The sequence below is a fragment of the Chiloscyllium plagiosum genome, chromosome 14 (assembly GCF_004010195.1).
Source record: "Chiloscyllium plagiosum isolate BGI_BamShark_2017 chromosome 14, ASM401019v2, whole genome shotgun sequence".
Taxonomy (NCBI): domain Eukaryota; kingdom Metazoa; phylum Chordata; class Chondrichthyes; order Orectolobiformes; family Hemiscylliidae; genus Chiloscyllium; species Chiloscyllium plagiosum.
In genome coordinates this window covers 56,144,946-56,165,968 of record NC_057723.1, presented here as the reverse complement: position 1 = coordinate 56,165,968, position 21,023 = coordinate 56,144,946, and the positions used below count along the sequence as shown (strand labels likewise).

Sequence of the window (21,023 nt, the reverse complement as noted above, 5' to 3'; positions counted from 1 at the left end):
TCCTTGTGGCACTCCCACTGGTCACAGACTTCCAGTCTGAAAAACAACCCTCCACCACCACCCTCTGTCTTCTACCTTTGAGCCAGTTCTGTATCCAAATGGCTAGATTCTCCCTGTATTCCGTGAGATCTAACCTTGCTAATCAGTCACCCATGGGGAACCTTGTCGAACACCTTACTGAAGTCCACATAGATCACATCTACTGCTCTGCCCTCATCAATCCTCCTTGTTATTTCCTCAAAAGACTCAAATCAAGTTTGTGAGACATTATTTCCCATGTACAAAGCCATGTTGACTATCCCGAATCAGTCCTTGCCTTTCCAAATACATGTAGATCCTGTCCCTCAGGATTCCCTCCAACAACTTGCCCACCACTGATGTCAGGCTCACTGGTCTATAGTTTCCTGGCTTGTCTTTACCTCCCTTCTTAAATAGTGGCACCACATTTGCCAACCTCCAGTCTTCCGGCACCTTACCTGTGACTATCGATGAAACAAATATCTCAGCAAGAGGCCCTGCAATCACTTCTCTAGCTTCCCACAGAGTTCTCGGGTACACCTGATCGCGTCCTGGGGATTTATCCACCTTTACCCATTTCAGGACATGCAGCACTTCCTCCTCTATAATGTGGACATTCTGCAAGATGTCACTATCTATTTCCTTACAGTCTATATTTCCCATGTCCTTTTCCACAGTACATACTGATGCAAAATACTCATTTAGTATCTCCTCCATTTTCTGTGGCTCCAGACAAAGGCCGGCAAAGGTCAAGTTTTGTACCTTCTCTAGTCGGTACATCCACATAATGAATCAGAAAATTGTCTAGTACACACTTAAAAAATTCCTCTCCATCTCAACTCATAACACTATGGCAGTCCCAGTGTATGTTTGGAAAGTTAAAATCCCCTACCATAACTACCATATTATTCTTACAGATAGCTGAGATCTCCTTACAAGTTTGTTTCTCAATTTCCCTCTGACTATTAGGGGGTCTATAATACAATCCCAATAAGGTTATCATCCTTTCTTATTTCTCAATTCCACCCAAATACCTTCCCTGGATGTATTTCCGGGAATATCCTCCCTCAGCACAGCTGTAATGCTATCCCTTAACAAAAATGCCACTTCCCCCCTCCTCTCTTGCCTCCTTTCTATCCTTCCTGTAGCATTTTCTATCCTGGAACATTAAGCTGCCAGTCCTGCCCATCTCTGAGTCGTGTTTCTGTAATTGCTATGATATCCCAGTCCCATGTTCCTAACCACGCCCTGAGTTCATCTGCCTTTCCTGTTAAGGCCCTTGAATTGAAATATATGCAGTTTAATTTATTAGTCCTACCTTGTCCCTGCCTGCCCTGACTGTTTGACTCGCTTCTGTTCTCAACTGCACTAGTCTCTGATTGACCTCTTTCCTCACTATCTCCCTGGATCCCATCCCCCCACCTTACTAGTTTAAATCCTCCCGAGCAACTCTAGCAAATTTCCCTGCCGGTATATTAGTCCCCTTCCAATTTATATGCAATCTGTCCTTCTTGTACAGGTCACTTCTTCCCCAAAGAAATTTTTGGTTTTTTTGGGCTCGTGTCTCATCCATTTATTTGTGCATAGGTGTAATTTGCTGTCATGACTACCAAATGGTTCCTCTGTTACTATCAGAGTGAAGTTATGTTCATGCTGGTAGCTTGTTTTTCTACTGAAAACCTTTTTATTTGTTAATACAAATACTAGCTGTTAATACAAATTCTCAGTTCTCCACTTCACAATTCTTTTTAAACTGTATGACTGCAATGACTATTTCCTGTATTCTTTGCCGCATTTCATGTTATAACGAGGATTTCCAATGTGTCAATCCACTCAAAATTACGACAAGATTCTTTGTTAAAGTTTTATATTCAGCGAGATTTTGTGTTATATTAGAGCTGAGCATTTTTTTTAGCTTTTCATGCTTACTTCCTTAATTAGTGTAATTGGAAGATGCAACGATAAAACCAGGTATGCCTCATGAGTGGCATGTACTGCTTTCAGTTTCTGGCTGGGTCCTTAGACGTATCATCCTGTAAGTAACAGAATAGTTATGTTCCTCTCTATTGAGCTCAAGTCTTCAGAGGTCAATTTTCCTTTCCATTCCCATCCTAAGGTAATTTCGACTCTGCTGCTTCCTTGAGTTTCCAAAGCAGAAATATCAGACCTTTATGTAAATTGGTGCCCAACAACATACAGCATATGGGATTTCAATGTCATTTGATAACTTCTGAATGGGCTATCCACCACCTTTCTCAACTCCTCCAACAATGGAGATGGACAGATTCCAGAAGAAGGGCTCATGCCTGAAACGTCGATTCTCCTGCTCCTTGGATGCTGCCGGACCTGCTGCGCTTTTCCAGCAACACATTTTCAGCTCAGTATCCACCACCTTTGCCTAATTGATGAAACCCAATTAGCAAAAAAAAAGAGAGAAGTGGTAAACTTTCCCTTGTGTGGCAATGATAAGCAAAAGTGATTTCTTAGGATAAGTGAAGAAATATCAAAGCCTTTGTCGTGACTTCCCCTGGGGGCAGGTGTGCTGGTATTCAGCTGCTGACTTGTTGTCTCTTTTTATTTGTTTCAGAACAGCAGGCTAGTCTATTGCAAGAATGGCTGTTTGATAAATTGTTAAATATGAGTTGGGACATTTATCTTGTTTTGTTAGGAAGGGCAAATTTCAAAGGAATCATAATTATCATAAAGAAGTGAATTAATTTATGCATGTTTGTAGCTTTTTATATTAACATTAAATCATGGATGTAGTGTCTGCAATCCTTGTGACTGCACTCACACTTTCTCCTCACATTCAAAATGTCACATTGGAGCAGCTGTCTCATTTCATAAGATCAACTAAAAGAAATTTCATGACCTTAAATAATCAAACACAGATTTAAAAATAAAGACAACAATTGTGAGCCAAGCTTTTCCTAGACCCACAGTAAAGATACAGAAAAAACTGCTATAAGAATAGTAAGCTATGTGTACTCTGTGTACTTCAAGTGAGGTTCTAAGAAGAGTGTGAAACTACAGGAATTCTGTTAGGAAGTATAAAAAGATATAACTCCTATCTATTTTAGCACTTATCAAAATATGTAAAGTACCCATGAATTCTTGTGTAAATGTTGTGTATTTTAGATCACGTTTTCAGACAAGTGAGAGAGTTGGGTTGGAAAATAGTGAGTAGGAGAATTGGGCAGGGAAGCATTTTCCAATCAAACTGAAGATGGACTATCAACATTCTTCTTTCATTGTTTGACCTGGAATTTTTCAAAAACCAAATATGGTTTCAAAAGGGATATTGCCAACCTGAAATGACCTCTTGTGATCACCTAACAAGCCCATACAGGTCACATGGAATATACAAAACCAGAGTTACCATTTACCAAATGCAACAGAGATACCATTTTAATGAAGGCTCACAATAATGTAATCCAGTGTAAGTAATTTACAATTGTTAGTTTGTTCACACTTGTATGATAGGCATATACAGTGAGAGATGAAAGGTTATCTACAGCTATCCAGTTTGGAATAAAGCAATGACATTGACCCCAGAATATACAAAAGGAATTACAATAGGCCAGTAACCTTTGAACAAAAAGAGAGAAAAACAGCATGGACTGGTAACAAAGGATACTGAAAGCTCCTATCTGACCGTCTCTCCTTCTCTGTCATAGTCTCAATTTCAGAAACCAGAGAAAACAACTTGAAAATCCTGTCGTTCACTAAGATTCAAAGCATTTTTCGAATAATGATCATAATTCCATAAGCTTTAAGATAGATATGGGTAAGGATAAATCTGGTCCTTGGGTAAATTGATGGAAGGCTAATCACAAAAGTTTTAGGCAAGAACTGGAGAAATTAGGCTTACGGTGGCTGTTTGAGGGTAAATCCACATCTGACTTGTGGGAGTCTTTTAAACACCGGTTAATCAGAATTCAGGGTCAACATATTCCTGTGAGCATGAAAGATAAAAATGGCAAGATTCAGGAACCCTGGATGACAAGAGATATTGAAAGTTTAGACAAAATGAAAAGGAAGTATATGTAAAGGTTTGAGAAACTGAAATCAGTCAAGGCCTTTGAATATAAAGCAAGCAGAAAAGAACTTAAACTGCGCATTGGGAATGTCAGAAGAGTCCATTGGCATGTAGAAGGAAGGAGAATACCAAAGCATTTTTTGTGTATACTGGAGCAAAAGGGTAGCTAGGAAAAGGACCAGTGTACCTGAACAATGGAGGGAATTTATGCAGGGAGCCAGAGGAAAAGGATAGGCACTGTGCATTGATATTGGCCAAAGAGAAGGACAAGGATGATGGTGAGTTTAGGAGGGTAGCTTGTTATTGTAGGGCAGGTTAATATTAAGGAGATGGTGATGTTAGGTGTCTTGAAAAACATGATGTTAGGTGTCTTGAAAAACATTATGTTAGACATGCCCTCAGGGCCTGATCAGATCTATCAATGGATATTGAGGGAGGAAAGGGAGATGAGTGTTGGGGCATTGGCAGAGATCTTTATCTACTTTTTAGCCACAGGCAAGGTCTCAGAAGACTGGAGAATAGCCAGTTATCCCTTTACGAAAGACAACAGGGATAATCCTAAAAATAGGCTGATGAGCCTTCCATCAGTGATTGGGAAATTATTGGTGAGGATCCTTAGGGATTGGATTTACTCACATTTGGGAAAGAATGAACTTATTAGGGGGAGTCAGCGTAGTTTTTTGGAGGGGAGGTCTTTTGTTTCAAATTTGTTTGACTTTTTGAGGAAGTGATGAAGATGTTTGAGGGTAGAGTGTTGGATATTCCCTACATGGACTTTACTAAAGTTTGGAGTGGGATTAGCTATAAGGAGAGGTTGGACTGACTTGGATTGTTTTCATTAGAGCATCAGAGGCTGAGGAGTGACTTGATCAATGTATATAGAATTATGAGAGGTATGGATAGGGTGGACATTCAGAGTCTTTTTCCCAAGGTAGAAATGTTAAAATTCTAGAAAGCATAGTTTTAAAGTGAAAGGGGAAAATTCAAAGGAAATGTATGAGGCAAGTTCTTATAGAGGGTGGAATGCATTGCAAAGGGAGGTGGTAGAAGCAGATACAATAGCAATGTTTTAGAGGCAGTTGGACAGATACATGAAAGAGAATAGAAGGATATGGATCACGTGTACGCAGATGGGATGAGTTTAGAATGGCATCATGGTGAGCACAGACATAATGAGTCAAAAGGCCTGTTCCTGTCTTTACTATTCTGTCCTATCGCCAAACTTTGCCACTGCTAAAGAAACAGGAGAACAACCAATATTTAGAACTTACCTCTCTGTCTGTACTAGACACCCTGTCTCCAATTCTTTGTATGCTCATTACCCATGTTTGTGTGAATACTTGATGTTATGTTTTATCTTTTTTTCAGGATAGTAGCTAATAACATGCCATGATCTTTCACTTTATACCTTGGAGTTAGTTCTCCTTCATTTTTGATTTATTTAACTAAGCTTTATTGAAGTGTGCTAGCCACATGCTGAAAACAAAATATTAAGAAATGTTATGTTTTATCTTTTTTTCAGGATAGTAGCTAATAAAATGCCATGATCTTTCACTTTATAAAACCTTGGAGTTAGCTCTCCTTCATTTTTGATTTATTTAACTAAGCTTTATTGAAGTGTGCTAGCCACATGCTGAAAACAAAATATTAAGAAATGTTGACTGAGATAGATTTAAGAAAAAGAGGGGATCATGACTCCTCCTCATTTAGTAACAACAAGTGGCAGGAGAGATTCAGTTTGGAGGAGAGGTGGTGAGAGGGTGATAAGGAGAAAGAATTAGGATCTTTTGGCCAAAACACATGTGTCAAGCTTTATATTGCTTATTACTCAAATACAAATGGTATTTAATATCTAGTGACATCTGGTGACAGGATGCTATTAGTGCATATTCTTCATCTCCATTCACAGTCTGACTAGCCTAAATTCCTTTGATAGTGTATCTTGAATAAATGATTAGTATCTGTATGGATATTTGGCTAATATGGGTAGACCTACTTGTTTTCAGTAATCATGTAATCAAATAGTTATTACTCATAGTAATTCTAAATGCAGTTATAATAAAGTGGGGAGGTGATTGTCTTGGCAGCTCCAGCTATAAAATATTGCAATGTATTCATAAGAGGATAAATTGAGATAAGACTTTACATTTAACATGGATACCCCTGTTTCTATTCACTCTGTAGTGTTGAAGAAAAGGAGGCAGGGCTGGGACAAAAGTAGGATTGGGAGAAAAAAATCAGCACCCTTATTTGTATCATAGGAGTATTTTAACATGTATTTTGAATAAATATATTGCTGATAAAAGAGATGAACAAAATGCGATGTCTTGGAAATAGTTTAAATTTGGTGGAAAATTCCTACCACTGTTTTCTCTTATGTCCTCCCACACAGCAGAACTGCTTAACTAATGCCTCACATGTACAGGGCACAGGAAGGAGCATTGTCACAGGAGAAGACATTATTAAATCAGATCTAAAGAGCTATGTTTTACACAGAAACACAGACAAAAAATAATGTGTCTTGTTGAGTATCAAACTGGTTTCAGACAATCCCAAGGTTTTTATTGATATTTATATGAAACAAAAAAAAAATGTTTTTGGAATTGTAAGAACAAAACAAACAGGAACTAATGTAACAGCTATTAAAAGTAGCATAATTTCTTTTCTATCTCTTTCACCAACTGGTGAGGATGTAATTTACTGCTGTTAACATTTTGTTAACATTATGATTCATTAAAGCTGAATGTAATGGTAGGAAAAGTCAAGATCTCCCATTTTTTTTGTCTTAATGAATATGACACAATATGATATGAAATTCCAGGATATGGTTACATTACTGGACTAGTAATTCAGTGATGAGCTCAAAATCCACCATGATTAGTTGTCAATTTCAATTCAATTTAAAATACAAAAGGCTTAAATTTTTGTAGAAACTCAACTGATTCACAAATACTCGTTAGACTTGGAAAATGACTCCATTACCCAATTTAGCGTAAATGTAACTTGAATTGCTAAGTAATCTGGTTAACACTTAATTGCTCTTTGAAGTGGTCTATCACATTGCTCCAAGAAGATCTATCACCATCATTAAAGGTGAAATCAGGATGGGCAATTAATGTTGAAGTTGTCAGGAAAACCCAAATCCTGCAAATTTTATTTTTAAAAGTTACTGTAGGTTTTCTGTGAAAACTGCAAATCTTAACATGGCATATTCAAAAGTGCTGAAGAAAAATAGTACTAACTATTCTAATCAATTAAATTATGGAAATGAAACTTGAGATTCTTGGAGTATCATACGTGTTTGTAAAGGTATAATATGGCCACTGTAATAATGTTCAGCAGTCCTTCTAATTTTCTTTCTGGCTGGGCAAGTCTCTGTGGTCAGTGTGCAGCAGTGATTTCGGACATTAATGGAGCAATAGGCATGTTGATTTTTAATTACTGTGTGTTAGCCCTTTGAGTGGCTGCATGTGTGCAGCTTAGAGGGAATCCTCCAACTTGATAGAATTGTGCATTGTTATGGATCACACCAGACCCCCTCAAAACGTTTCAAAAGAGTAGTCCAGACCTTAACTTTGCTAGTTGTTTCAAACAGATGTAACTCAGATATTCAGGAGGGATGCAGAATACTGAATAGCTTAACCTATCCGAAAACCCAACAGATCGTCTCAACTTAATGATGCTGTTCCCAATACTTGCAACAATCCCCATAAACACCCCTTGGCCCAAAAGGTAAAATCAAGCACAGGGTCTTACAGGAGAGATTTCAGAGAGAGAGGATCAACATGGACCTGCTTCTTTGGGTCCAGCAGCTTCAATATGTTTCTGACTGCTTTCAGTGAATAGGCAGACCAAACCAGAGAAAAGCTGAGCGGGGAGAACTGGCCACTCCTTTTCATTGTGCAAGTCCTTTTTTTAATTTAAAAGTCTTTTGCTTGAGTCAGTATCTGTTAGCTATAATCAAATTGGCCTAAAACCCTTCAACTTAGAATTTTTGGAGTCTGTTTTTTTTAATGCTCTCTCTGAAAAAAACCCAATGAACGACATAACCTTGTGAAAGGAGCGAGATCGTCATAGTATTCAAGCTAATACTCACCCTTAGTGACTTTCCCAAGTTCACAGGACAGCAGTTTTGCTTGTATTGAGCCTTTTGATACTTTGTAATTAATCTGTCTGTAAGAAGGATGCTTCAATAGAATGCCTCATGGTAGATGTCACATGACTATGGAAAGTTGGAGAAAATGAGGTCTTATGTTGGAGATCAGAGTCGGGAGTGTGTTGCTGGAAAAGCACAGCAGGTCAGGAAGCTTCCAAGGAGCAGGAGAATCGACGTTTCGGGCTGGAGCCATTCCTGATGACACTCGACTATGGAAATTTGGAGGCACATTAGAAAAGGAATGCATTTCTATCCCTTTAAAAAAAGACAAAAATGTTCGCTTGCATTAATTGTTACAGTGTGAGTTATCCACGTTCCTCACTGCACAGATGCATTCTCATGCATTAGTTGTTAGTTATTCTTGTTAATCTTGCATACATATAGGGTAGCATCTAATTGAGCTTTGAGTGATATGGATTGAGTTAGAAGTGAGAGTGAGACAAGTGGTAGAATCAGATGAAAAGACCAGTAAGGCTCATCTCAATGCCAAGATGATCTCCCGTCAACTTTTAAGCTTTTCACAAGTGGTATGGTGAGATTCTGGCTAGGCAGCAACGAGATACCAATTGATGGTGATTAATTTTTGTTAAGCAACCTGTTAACAATATACTTATATTATTAATGTTCAGGCTCCCATCTTGCCTAACTCTCCAGACAAGCTCAATGTCAGGAAAACCTTAATAAGGAAACCCGGGTATATACATTGCAGTTTCAGCTCGCAGCTTACTCCGAACTATTCCCATGATGAGCAACCTCTCAGGGCATAATCCACGAGCATCAGGTAGATTAGATTAGATTAGATTAGATTAGATTACATTACAGTATGGAAACAGGCCCTTCGGCCCAACAAGTCCACACCGACCCGCTGAAGCGAAACCCACCCATACCCCTAACCTAACACTACGGGCAATTTAGCATGGCCAATTCACCTGACCCTGCACATCTTTTGGACTGTGGGAGGAAACCGGAGCACCCAGAGGAAACCCACGCAGACACGGGGAGAACGTGCAAACTCCACACAGTCAGTCGCCTGAGGCGGGAATTGAACCCGGGTCTCAGGCGCTGTGAGGCAGCAGTGCTAACCACTGTGCCACCGTGCCGCCCACCACTGTTTGACCATGGATATCAGCATCTGGCATCTGCCAACATATGATAGCCATCCTGGCACTTCTCCTCAGCACTGGCAGTGAGTTCTGAAGACTCTGCAATTCTTCGAGGAGGTAATGAGCAAGCAGCTTTAAAGGAAGGCCATTGGATATAACCTATTTGGATTTCTAAAAGGCCTTTGACAAGGTGCTGCACAGGAAGCTGCTAAACAAGACAAGAGCTCGGTGTTTTAGACTGTATTCCCTACAGTATGGAAACAGCCCTTTGGCTCAATAAGTCCACACCAACCCTCCAAAGAGTAACCCATTCCCCTACCTTATATTTACCCTTGACGAATGCACCTAACACTATGGGCAATTTAGCATGGCTAATTCACCTGACCTGCACATCTCTGGACTGTGGGAGGAAACCAGAGCACCCAGAGGAAACCCACACAGACACAGACAGTTGCCCAAGGCAGGAATCGAACCCAGGTCCCTGGCACTGTGAGGCAGCAATGATGACCACTGAGCCACCATGCTGCCCATAAAGGGGCAGACGTTAGAGGGGCAAGAGACAAGATTTAGGGGCAAATTAGTGGACTGGCTCAGTGGCAAAAGGCAGTGAGTAGGGATAAAGGGGTCTTTTACAAGATGGTAGCCAGTGACTGGTAGAGTCCTGCAGGATTCAGTGCTGGGACCAGAACTATTCATGTAATACATTAACATTCTGAACGAAGGAACTGAGGCATTGTTGCTAATTTTGCAGATGATGCAAAGATAGATTGGAGATAGGTAGGCTGCAGAAGGACCTGGACAGAGTGGAATATAATATGAGAAAGTGTCGGATTATGCACTTTGGTGGGAATAATGCACAGTTGATTCAATTTCAGTCAATTCTTCCTCAAACATTGATCTATTGCAATGTTCGAGTTGTCAGTTGAGGTTGTGAGTGAAAAGGCTCTCTGACAGTAAGTTTTACTTTTGGCAAAGTTGCATTATTATTTAAGTAATTTATGATGTAAATAAGGTACAACAGTGATGTATATACACCCTACATTACATTTCAATCATTAGTTGTGTGTTTTTACATTGATTATGTGGACACTTTTTTTTCCTGGAGCATTGAAGGCTGAGGGGTGACCTTAAAGAAGTTTATAAAATCATGAAAGGCATGAATAGATGAATAACCAAGGTCTTTTTCCCAGGGTATGGGAGTCCAAAGCCAGAGGGCAGAGGTTTCAGTTGAAAGGGGAAAGATTTAAAAAGGATCTGAGGGGTAACTTGTTTGAGTGTGTGGAGCCAGGTGCCAGAGGAAGTGGAGGAGGTGAGTGCAAGTACAACATTTAAAAGGCATCCAAGTACACCATGGATAAATGAATAGGAAGGATTTAGAGGTATATGGGCCAAACATTGACAAATGTGAATAGGTCAGATTGGGATGTCTGATCGGCATGGATGAGATGGACTGAAAGGTCTGTACCCATGCTGTATGACTCAATTACTCTATAATACAGATTGTGAGCAGTTTTTGCCTCCATTTTATATGGAAAGATGTGTTAGCATTGCCAAGGCTTCAGAGGAGGTTTACAAAAATGAAACTGGGGGTGAAGGACTTGACACGTAAGGAGTGGTTGAGGACTCTGGGTCTGTACGAGATGACGTTTAGTCTGAAGCTCTATCATCCTTCTGAAATATACAGAATACTGAAAGGCCTGGATAAAGTGGATGTGGAGAAGCTGTTTCTGCTGGTAGGAGAGACGAGATCTGAGGGCACAAACTCAGAGAAGGCACAATGGTTTGAAATGGGCTGAGGAGGAATTTCTTCACCCAGAGGGTGGTTAAGCTGTGGAACTCATTGCTGCAGAAGGCTTGGAGGCTAAGACATTGAGTGTGTTTAAGACAGAGATAGATAGGTTCTTGATTAGTAAGGGGATCAAAGATTACGGGGAGAAGGTAGGAGAACAGGTTTGAAAAAGCTATCAGCCATGATTTAATGGCCAAATGACCTAATTCTGCTCCTTTACCTTATGGTCTTGTGGCCATGATCTAATGGTGTCTTTGAATTGATAAACTAACACATTATCAACGTTAGCTTCCAGTTTGGGAAGATCACTATCTAATATTGTTGACATTCCTCTGGAGCCAAGGAAATGTCAAATGGCATGTGTGACTATCGATATCTCCCAAATAGCACCAAGAAAGTATTTAGGAATTTCATCCTTTTTCATTTGTCAATCACTAAACTTTAGATCTAGGGTAGTGAAGATCTTTGCCTACGGAAGCTGTGGCAACAATTCTCTCTGGTTGGCATGGAGCAGTCAAAGTATCCAATGTATATTCTCAGATTTTCTGATTGCTCTGTGCTACCACACTGCTAATACATTGTGTATGAGTTGCCTTTTTCTCAATTACGCCGTTCTTGACCATCTCTTCTATCTTATCTTTCAGGCTGATTTTGAGGAGAACTGGAACGTCTCTTGACAGATGCTGAATTGTTACAACATGCTCATCTACATTGTAATGATATTCTCCATGAAATAAACACATCATTATACTCCTCTAGGAATTGTGCAATTCCTTGACGTGCTGAAGGTTATTGGTCCAACAATTAGGCATACTCCAACTAATCTGAGAGGTTCTTCCTTGCATTGTGTGTATTGCATTGGCGTAAGACAGATATCTGCAATAAATGCCTCCTGATAAATGTCACATGACTACAATATGCCAGGAGGCATGTTTGTACACTACTACACGCTGAACTGTAATGGCAAGTAGTTGTAATTTACAATTTAGACTGTGAACAAAAATATAGGTACTGGAATTAGCATAACATTTCTTGATGCCATACATATGTTACAATATTAATGCTGAACAGAGCTAGCTTAGAGTGAAGCTATGAGGACGCTGCAATGCTATCAGGATATTTTCAATATTTGATTTCTAATGCATTGTTATCCCATTTTCAGTTTTGAAAGACAAAATATGGCAAACAAAATTACAATGACTGTAAAGTCTCTTATTCATAACACTTCTAAGTAGTTTATTAACCCTTTGGGGCTTGCTTACCTGTACCAAAATCTCATAGAACATTTAAAGGGCATATTTCCACGCCAAGCATTGCCTTTTGGAAGTACATTGGAAATTTGGAAATAGAGTTCAGCAGTCCTTACATGATTTTCTGTTCATGTGAGGAGAATGAATTCATAGTGCTTTTCAAGAGTGCAGCTGACAGAACTGATTCTCTTTGATTGGTTCATTAACAAAGATTGTAAGACACCCGTTGACAGCAGCTTCTTAAATCCAGTGTCGACAACAGTATATAACATTCCCAGACACTGAAGTAACATTTCCACTCTGCAACTTGTCAGTGAGCTAAAGTCACTGGATGGAAAATCACAGGCTGCTGAGTCCAAAGATGGTATTGTTACCTCTGTCCATCTGCTTTTAATATACTGGTCTGAAAGGAGATTACAGTAGTATTGTGATTTTGTTCCTAGATTAGTAATCCAGAAGCTTGAACCAATAATTTGTAGAAAGACCACAAATCTGATTGAGCAGTTCTGGATTTTAAATTCTTTTTATGAAACAAATCTGAAGTTGAAAGCTATTATTTGTAATAGTGACCAGCGTTGTCATAAAAACACAACTGGTTCAATTTATGCATTTTTGGGGAAGGGCATCTGCTGTTCTTAACTGGTCAAATGCAAACCTAGCCCAGTCCTCTTAGGTCCTCTTCGTTACTGTGTGAGGATTAATGTCAAAATCTGGACACCTATTCCCCCCCAAGATTAATTGAGCAATAGCCTGATGTAGATACATATACAGAATCATACCTCTAAGCCAAAATCCCAGCCTTTTATTTCATCAGCTCTGAATGTGTCCCATCACATTGGCAGGATAAACCTATCAGAAGTGTTACCATGGCTATCCTTAGAATTGATCCTGCAGACCTAAATCTTCATGCCAGGAAATGTCTGCTGGCTATAGGTTATCATTTTCCCTCAGCTGATGTATGAGTTTTAGAATAAGCCACTGACTTAGAAATTTCGGCTGCAGTTACCTTGATTGCAACTCATAAGATCCTTTCAAAGCCAAGGTCTTGTAGGATCACATGGAGCTTCCATGAAAGCCTTTGCTGGCTCTGGTATTTCTTCTCAAATGCCTGAAAGTTGTTGATGGGTACTTTGAACATGCTCTGATCCATCAATACTCTTTGGCAATGTTGACACATCCCAGATTGCCAATGCTTGACCTCCCTCCCCTGAGCTGTTGCCCTCTGATGGCCTTGTGCCTTGTGTTGCTGTGCAACAAATGCTCTCCTCTGTTGAATCCGCTCCACTGTCACCAAAGGTGGCAGAAGGATTTATGTATGAGACGTACAGTTCACTTAGTGAATTCAAAATATGAAGAAGGCAGGCAAGAATGTATGTGCCACTAGCTTTCATGGCTTGAGTAGCTGCAATTCACTGAAGGAAAACCATCACCCTTGAACTCTGAGCTAGTGACATTTGAGCTTCCAACTCTCAACCCTCCCAATCCCTTTACCCTCAATTTCCTGCTATCATCCTGGATGGTCACCCTACCATCCTTGACCTGCCTTCTGTACTCTTGAGACTATTGAAATTCCTTCATTCTAGCCAGACCTGCCTTACTACCAGTTTACTATCCCTTTCCATTGGCCCACCAGATTTTGTGCAGTTGCTTCCTTTAGTTACTCAGAATGAGAATGTTACAATGATAGGTATCACATTATAAGACCGAGCCTGGCTCCCTTCAAACGATTTCCTTCCTCCACTGCCATGACAGATGCTAGTGCCAACTGTTATAATATTTGAGAACCTCAACATCATCACCCTTTCCCTGCTCCCCCTTCCTTACCACTACCAGACCATCTAGCTTATCCTTCTCCTCTCCCCTGTGCAGCAGAGTTGGACAAAGGAAAAAAATTCCACTTGGAAACCCAGAAATTGAACAAACTCACAGCATGTAGCTGAATTTTGCACTCTTAACCAAACGTCGTGAAACTGAAATTTTACATTCCACCTAAGGAAGTCCCCTTACCCCACTCATCTAATTTTCTGCTCTATTAGCCCCACTAAATACCAAATACTGGGCAGAACCTTATGGGGGTCTGAATGATATGTGTTATGGACGGATTTGCGGAAGAATCATATGAAAAGTCCAGTTAGACTTAATCCAGCTAGGTATCAGGAGCAACTTGTTCCATCCTTTAGGTTTTTGACATGTGGCATGGAAAGTTTGTCACCCTGACAATTCAGGGGGATTATTGCATGTTAAAACATTTTGTTAACTGGCCAACTCACCTCACTAATATTGCGCTTCCTATCTTACCAAACAAGCTAGACATTGAGAAAAATTGACATAGGAACTGTAGCAACTCAGCATTCGGTCTGAGTGACCTTTATGTTGGATACTAAGCATCAATATCTCAGATCAACCTGGCCACAAACACTCCACATCTATGGACATTGGCATTTGATATGTTATAGCCTCTAAGAGCCATCATGACACATCTCTGATCCACTTAAAGGATGCTTCTGCAACTCAAAGCTGTAGCTCATTGTAATACTGCAGCAAGATCAGGGATACACACCCACTCATGCACTGGACCAGGCTGCATCACCAGACTCTTCATTTGCTCACTGTGAGCCTACCTACCTACTCATAACATCCCTGTTGCCTTGCCTTGACATTTTTCCACTTTTCTACCTTAGCCATAGATACGAGGCTCATCATCTTACTTCTGTATTTTCAGAAGTAGAAGAGAGGCCCTCAAGTAGGCACTGATTGCAGGAATTGCCCAAATCTAGACAATTCAAGGTTAGTGTCCGACAGGGTCATTAATATTGACACATGGCATTGCAGTCCAGACAGAGGATCAGCAGAGGAGCCTGAGAAATAGGGTGATGGGTTGGGTTCATTGGATAGGCTCAAATGAAGGGAGAAGAAAGACTCAAAGCTAGGGCTGTCAAGGCTCTTCACCCAAAAATGACTCAAGCATTTATTGGTTCTCCTGTTTGGTCATGAGCTGCCAAAGTATATAGCTACCCATTCCTGATGAAGGGCTTTTGCCCATAACATCGATTTTCTTGCTCCTCGAATGCTGCCTGACCTGCTGTGCTTTTCCACTACAACTCTAATCCGGACCCATTTGGTTAATATCAGTGGCAGTGGAATAAGACCCTTAAATGGCTCTAAATTGGCCAGCTAGGGGCCTTATTTGGCATCTAACCATGAAGGCTATATTTGGAACTTCCTATTATGGACTAAATTAAAGGGAGGTGATAGGTTATACACCCTGTATCATCTTTCTCAACCATATGGCATCACCCATCTCTGAACCCATGTCTGGGTGTTTTTAAAAGGTGTGGTCATTAAATTCCAGCCAATTGTTCAGACACTTAGATGGGTTAGTTGGCTTTCTCCAATACTCTCCATAGAAGGTCCAAGTGTGTTGCATAACTTTTCCCATGCCATGTGGAACCATTGTAGGAGGAGGATTCTTCAGCACTGTGAGGAACAGGACACAACTGAAACAGAAAATGGAATGGAAACAAAAAGATTGAAAAGTTTTAGTTAATTTCTGCCAAAGCTGAAATGAACTTCAGATAAACAATCTTTGCTCCCTTTAACCTATGAAGTATACCATCTGCCCAAATATTAAAACTCTCGGTTCAATTACTTCAAATTGCAAATTTGCCATTTTTTTAAAAAATGGTCATTATGTATAATTTGAAAAGTATTGAAATTAAAATGTTACGGAAAAGAGAAAAAAATTATGTCATCATGATTCTTGATGAGGTTCAGAAGGGCTTAATATTCACGTTGCATTGACTTCACTGTACTGAGGTTACATATGCTCTTTGGAAAGAGACAAGGAGTTGTACACTAGTTTTCAGAGGGATCAGATGTCACTCTGTCTGACAAAATGTAATTATACTTATTGTTATCATGCAATAAATGTTCTTGTTATCTAGGAATACAACTGAAATGGAAAATAGAATGGAAATGAAGAATTGAAAAATATGTGTTCTGCAGCTATTCCAGGGTGGTGAAACTTTTTAATTCACTTGTGAGATGTGGGCATTGTTGGCTGTATCTGCATTTATTGCCTGTCTTTAGTTGCCCTTGAGATAGTGGCAGTGAGCTACCTTCTTAAACTGCTGCAGTCCATGTGCTAGTTATATCCAAAATGCCCTTTGGGAGGGAATTCCATGACTTTGATCCAGAGACAGTGAAGGACGGTTGATATATTTCCAGGTCAGGATGGTGATTGGCTTGGAGGGAAACTTGCAGGTGTGGTATCCCATGTATCTGCTGCCTTTGTCCTTCTAGATGGAAGTGTTGTGAGTTTGAAGGTGCTGTTTAAGGATCTTTGGTGAATTTCTGCAGTACATCTTGCTACTGAACATCGATGGTTAAAGGAGTGGATGTTGTGGATATGTTGCCAATATAGTGGACTACTTTGTCCTGGAAGGTGTCAGGTTTCTTGAGTGTTGTTGGAGCTGCACCCATCTAGGCAAGTGGGGAGTATTCCATCATAGGAGAAAGTGAGGACTGCAGATGCTGGAGATCAGAGCTGAAAATGTGTTGCTGGAAAAGCGCAGCAGGTCAGGCAGCATCCAAGGAACAGGAGGAGGGCTTATGCCTGAAACGTCGATTCTCCTGTTCCTTGGATGCTGCCTGACCTGCTGCGCTTTTCCAGCAACACATTTTCAGCAGTATTCCATCATACTCCTGATTTGTGCCCTGTCAATGTCTTGGATGGTGGACATGGTTTGGGGAATCAGGAGAAAAGCCAGTCACCCCAGTTTTCCTAACATCTGACCTGCCTTTGTAGCCACAGTATTTATATGGTGAGTCCAGATGAGTTTCTGGCCAATGGTAAGTTCTAGGATGGTGATAGTGGGGCATTCACTGATGGTAACTCCATTGAATGTCAAGGGGCAGTGCTTAGATTCTCTTATTGGAGATGGTAATTACTTGGCATTTGTGTAGTGCAAATGCTACTTGCCACCTGTCAGCATAAACTTAGATATTGTCCAGATCTTATTGCATTTGATCATGGACTGCTTCAGTATGTGAAGAATCATGAATGGTACTGAACATTATGCAATCGTCAGCAAATATCCTCATTCCTGATCTTATATGGTGTGAAGGTCATTAATGAAGCAGCTGAAGATGGTTGGGCCTAAGACACTACCCTGAGGAACTCCCATGAATATGACTTGGAGCTGAAATAACAGATCTCCAACAACCGTGACCATCTTCCTATGTGCCAGGCATGACTCAACCAGCAGAGAGTTTGCCATTGATTCTCTTGATGTCAGGGGCTGTCACATGCACCTCACCTCTGGAATTCAGGTCTTTTGTCCATGTTTGAACTAAGGCTGTAATGAGGTCAGGAACTGAGTTGTCTAGCTGGAACCCAAACTGGGCATCACCTGAGCAGGTTATTGCTAAGCAGGACCTGCTTGATATGCAATGCTGATGACACTTTCCATCACTTTACTGATGATCAACTGATGGAGTAGTAATTGTTCTGAGGAAGAGACACTGGACCTGAAATATTAACTCTGATTTCTCTCCACAATTTCTGCCAGACCTGCTAAGCTTTTCCAGCAATTTCTGATTTTGTTTCTGATTTCCAGCTTCTGCAGCTCTTCTGATCGGTAATTGACCTTGTTGGATCTGTCCTGCATTTTTGTGTACAAGACATATGGAACAAATCTGCACATTGTCACATATATTCCTGTGTTGTAACTGTACTGGAAGTGCTTGGCCAGGGGAATGGTGAGTTCTGGAGCATAAGTCTTCAGTCCTATTGCTGGAATATTGTGAGGGCCCAGAGCTTGGCAGTATCCAGTATCTCCAATTGTTTCTTGATATAACACTGAATGAATCAAATCAACTGATGACTGGCATCTGTGGTACTTGGATCACTGGAGGAGGCTGAGATGGATCATCCACATGGCATTTCTGGCTGACGATTTTTTGCGTATGCTTCAGCCTTATCATTTACACTGATGTGTTGGACTGTTCCATCCCTGAAGGTGGGGATATTTGTGGAGCCTCCTCCTTCAGTGAGTTGTTTACTTGTCCATCATCATGCTGACTGAATATGGCAGGACTGATGAATTTAGATTTGATCCTTTGGGTTTGAGATCACTTAACTCTGTCTATCACTTGCTGCTTATGCTATCTGGCACACAAGTAGTCCTGTTTGGTGGCTTCACCAAGTTGACACCTAATGGTGAAGCTCCTGGCACTCTCCATTGAAAATGGATTGATTCTCTGGCTTGATGTTAATGTTTGAATATGGGATATGCAGGACCATGAGGTTGCAGATTGCATTGGAGCACAATTCTGCTGTTGTTCTTGGCCCACAGTGTCGACTGATGTCAGTCTTGAGTTGCTAGATCTGTTTGAAATCTGTCCCATTTAGCATCATGATAGTGCCACACAACACAATGGAGGGTATTCTCAATGTGGAGGCAGAGCTTTATCTCCTTAAGAATTGAATGGTGGTCACTGTTACTGATACCATTAATTACTAGATAGGTCCAAGGTGAAGTAAAGATAAAAGAAGCGCAATGGTAGAGAATTATTTCAAAGAATCCTTACGCAGCACCATATAGTGGTTGAGATGGTAAATAACATGAAGTACCAAGGAGTGTTCATTGTAGAATCTCTACAGTGTGGAAGCAGGCCATTCAGCCCATATTGACCCTCTGAAGAGTATCCCACCCCCTTACACCTGTAACCGTGCATTCCCCTTGGCCAATCTAACTAGTCTGTATATCCCTAGACTCTATGAGCAATTTAGCATGGTCAATCCACCCAACCTGCATATTTTTGCCTGTGGGAGGAAACCAAAGCACTCAGAAAAAGCTCATGCAAACACGGTGAATGTGCAAACTCCACACAGTGGAGTTATGTCCATGGCACTGTGAGTCAGCAGTGTGAACTACTGAACAACTACTCTGCTGCGGTCATTTGTTGTTAGGTTTTGGATTCTTTAGAATAATTATTTTTACCAGTTCTCATACTTCTATGTTACTGCCTACTACCAAGGTGGGGTAGGCTTATTCAGGAGGTGTGTAATTATAGAATTGAAAGAATTAAGTAGATAGCAAAGTGCCTATAAACCTTGCTGTATTTATATGTTCAAGCACTACCCTTTCCAATGGTGACTATTCTATCTCTTTTATCGAGTGTTTGAAGAATCCTGGAATAGTCAGAACTTTTGCTGTGCGTTTTTTTTTCTCCAATTCTCATCAATCATCTTTTACAAGAAAGGTATATGTGGATTGATCTGTGCCAGGGATAAGACTTTCAATTATTTCCTTGTAAGAGATAGTCCCTAAAGAGGAGAACAGGAAGTAGTGAGCAAGGTCAAAAAGGAAGATTAGGTTAGCAAGGTTAGATCATATGAAATTCAGGGAAAGCTAGCATTTGAATGCAAAATTGTCTTGAAGGTAGGAGAAAGAAGGTGGTGGTGGAGATCTGTGACCAATGCTGTGCCACAAGGATTGGTGCTGAGTCCACTGTTTTTTGTTACTTCTATAATGATGTGGATGTGAATATAGGAAGTATGGTTAGTTACTTTGAAGATTACACTAAAATTGGTAACGTAGTGGACAGTGAAGAAGGTTATCTCAGAGTACAATGGGACCTTAATCAGATAGGCTGATGGGCCAAGGCGTGGCAGGTAAAATTTAGTGCTTTGAGTATAGGAGTTGGGATTTCATGTTGTGGCTGTACAGGATATTGGTTAGGCTGCATTTAGATTATTGTAATCAGTTCTGGTCTTTTTGCTATTGAAAAGATTTGAAAGGGTTCAAAATGATCTTCAAGGATGTTGCCAAATTGGAGGGTTGATCTACAGGGAGAGGCTGAATAGGCTGGGGCTGTTTTCCTGAAGTGTCAGATGCTGAGGGGTGAACTTATAGAGGTTTATAAAATCATGAGGTGCATGGATAGGGTGAATAGCCAAGATCTTTTTGCCAAGGTAGGGTAGTTAAAGGCTTGAGGGCATAGGTTTAAGGTGAGAGGGAAAAGATTTAAAAGCAACCTAAGGAGCGAATTATTCTTGCAGAGGGTGGTGTATGTATGTAATGAGCTGCCAGAGGGAGTGTTGGAGGCTGATACAATTACAGCATTTAAAAGGCATCTGGTTGGGGATCCAAGATGGCGGCGACCCAGCAAGTCTGAGTCTATAGTGCTCCTCCCAAGACTTGGGCAAAGTGGGCCACCCACCCCCACCACACTCACCAAATCATTTAAAATAGCTGTTTAATTTAATTAGTTGCTTAGTATTAAATTTAAACAATCTAATCTTTAGTAAAAATGACTAAAGGGAAGGGAGCCCGCAGCTCTCAGCAAGCAGGAACCCCTCCCCCACCCTCTCCAGCTGCAGCAGAAGCGTCCATAGCCACCCCGGGGGACTTACCTACAGTGGCGAGCCTCATGGAAATCATCTCCAAACTGGATGCGAAGATCAACGCTTTCATTGAAGAGTCCCGGAGCCGATGGGACTCACTCTCAGCCGCGCTGCAAAAGCATGACCGAGACATTAAAGAAATCGAGCGCCGAGTCGGAGGGGCGGAACTAAAGGCCGCGACCTCCGAAACTACAGCGCAATCGGCCGTGGATCGGGTCCGGACTCTCGAACAGCGAGTCCGGACCTTAGAGAATCATA

At 40.7% G+C, this 21,023-nt stretch overlaps 1 long non-coding RNA gene across 2 annotated transcripts in view; it reads right to left on the bottom strand.

The window, feature by feature from the left end:
- LOC122556739 overlaps window positions 1-13,812 on the bottom strand; it is a 27,901-nt gene extending 14,089 nt beyond the window's left edge. Inside the window, exons 1-2 of one of the 2 annotated variants that reach the window (XR_006313639.1) lie at window positions 12,368-13,812; window positions 8,154-8,468 (exon numbers count right to left, since the gene is read on the bottom strand). This is a non-coding gene — a long non-coding RNA (uncharacterized LOC122556739). Of the gene's footprint in view, window positions 1-8,153; window positions 9,020-12,367 lie in introns of those variants that run through there. The other variant, XR_006313638.1, reaches the window with a different exon arrangement.
- Window positions 13,813-21,023: the final 7,211 nt, after the last annotated feature.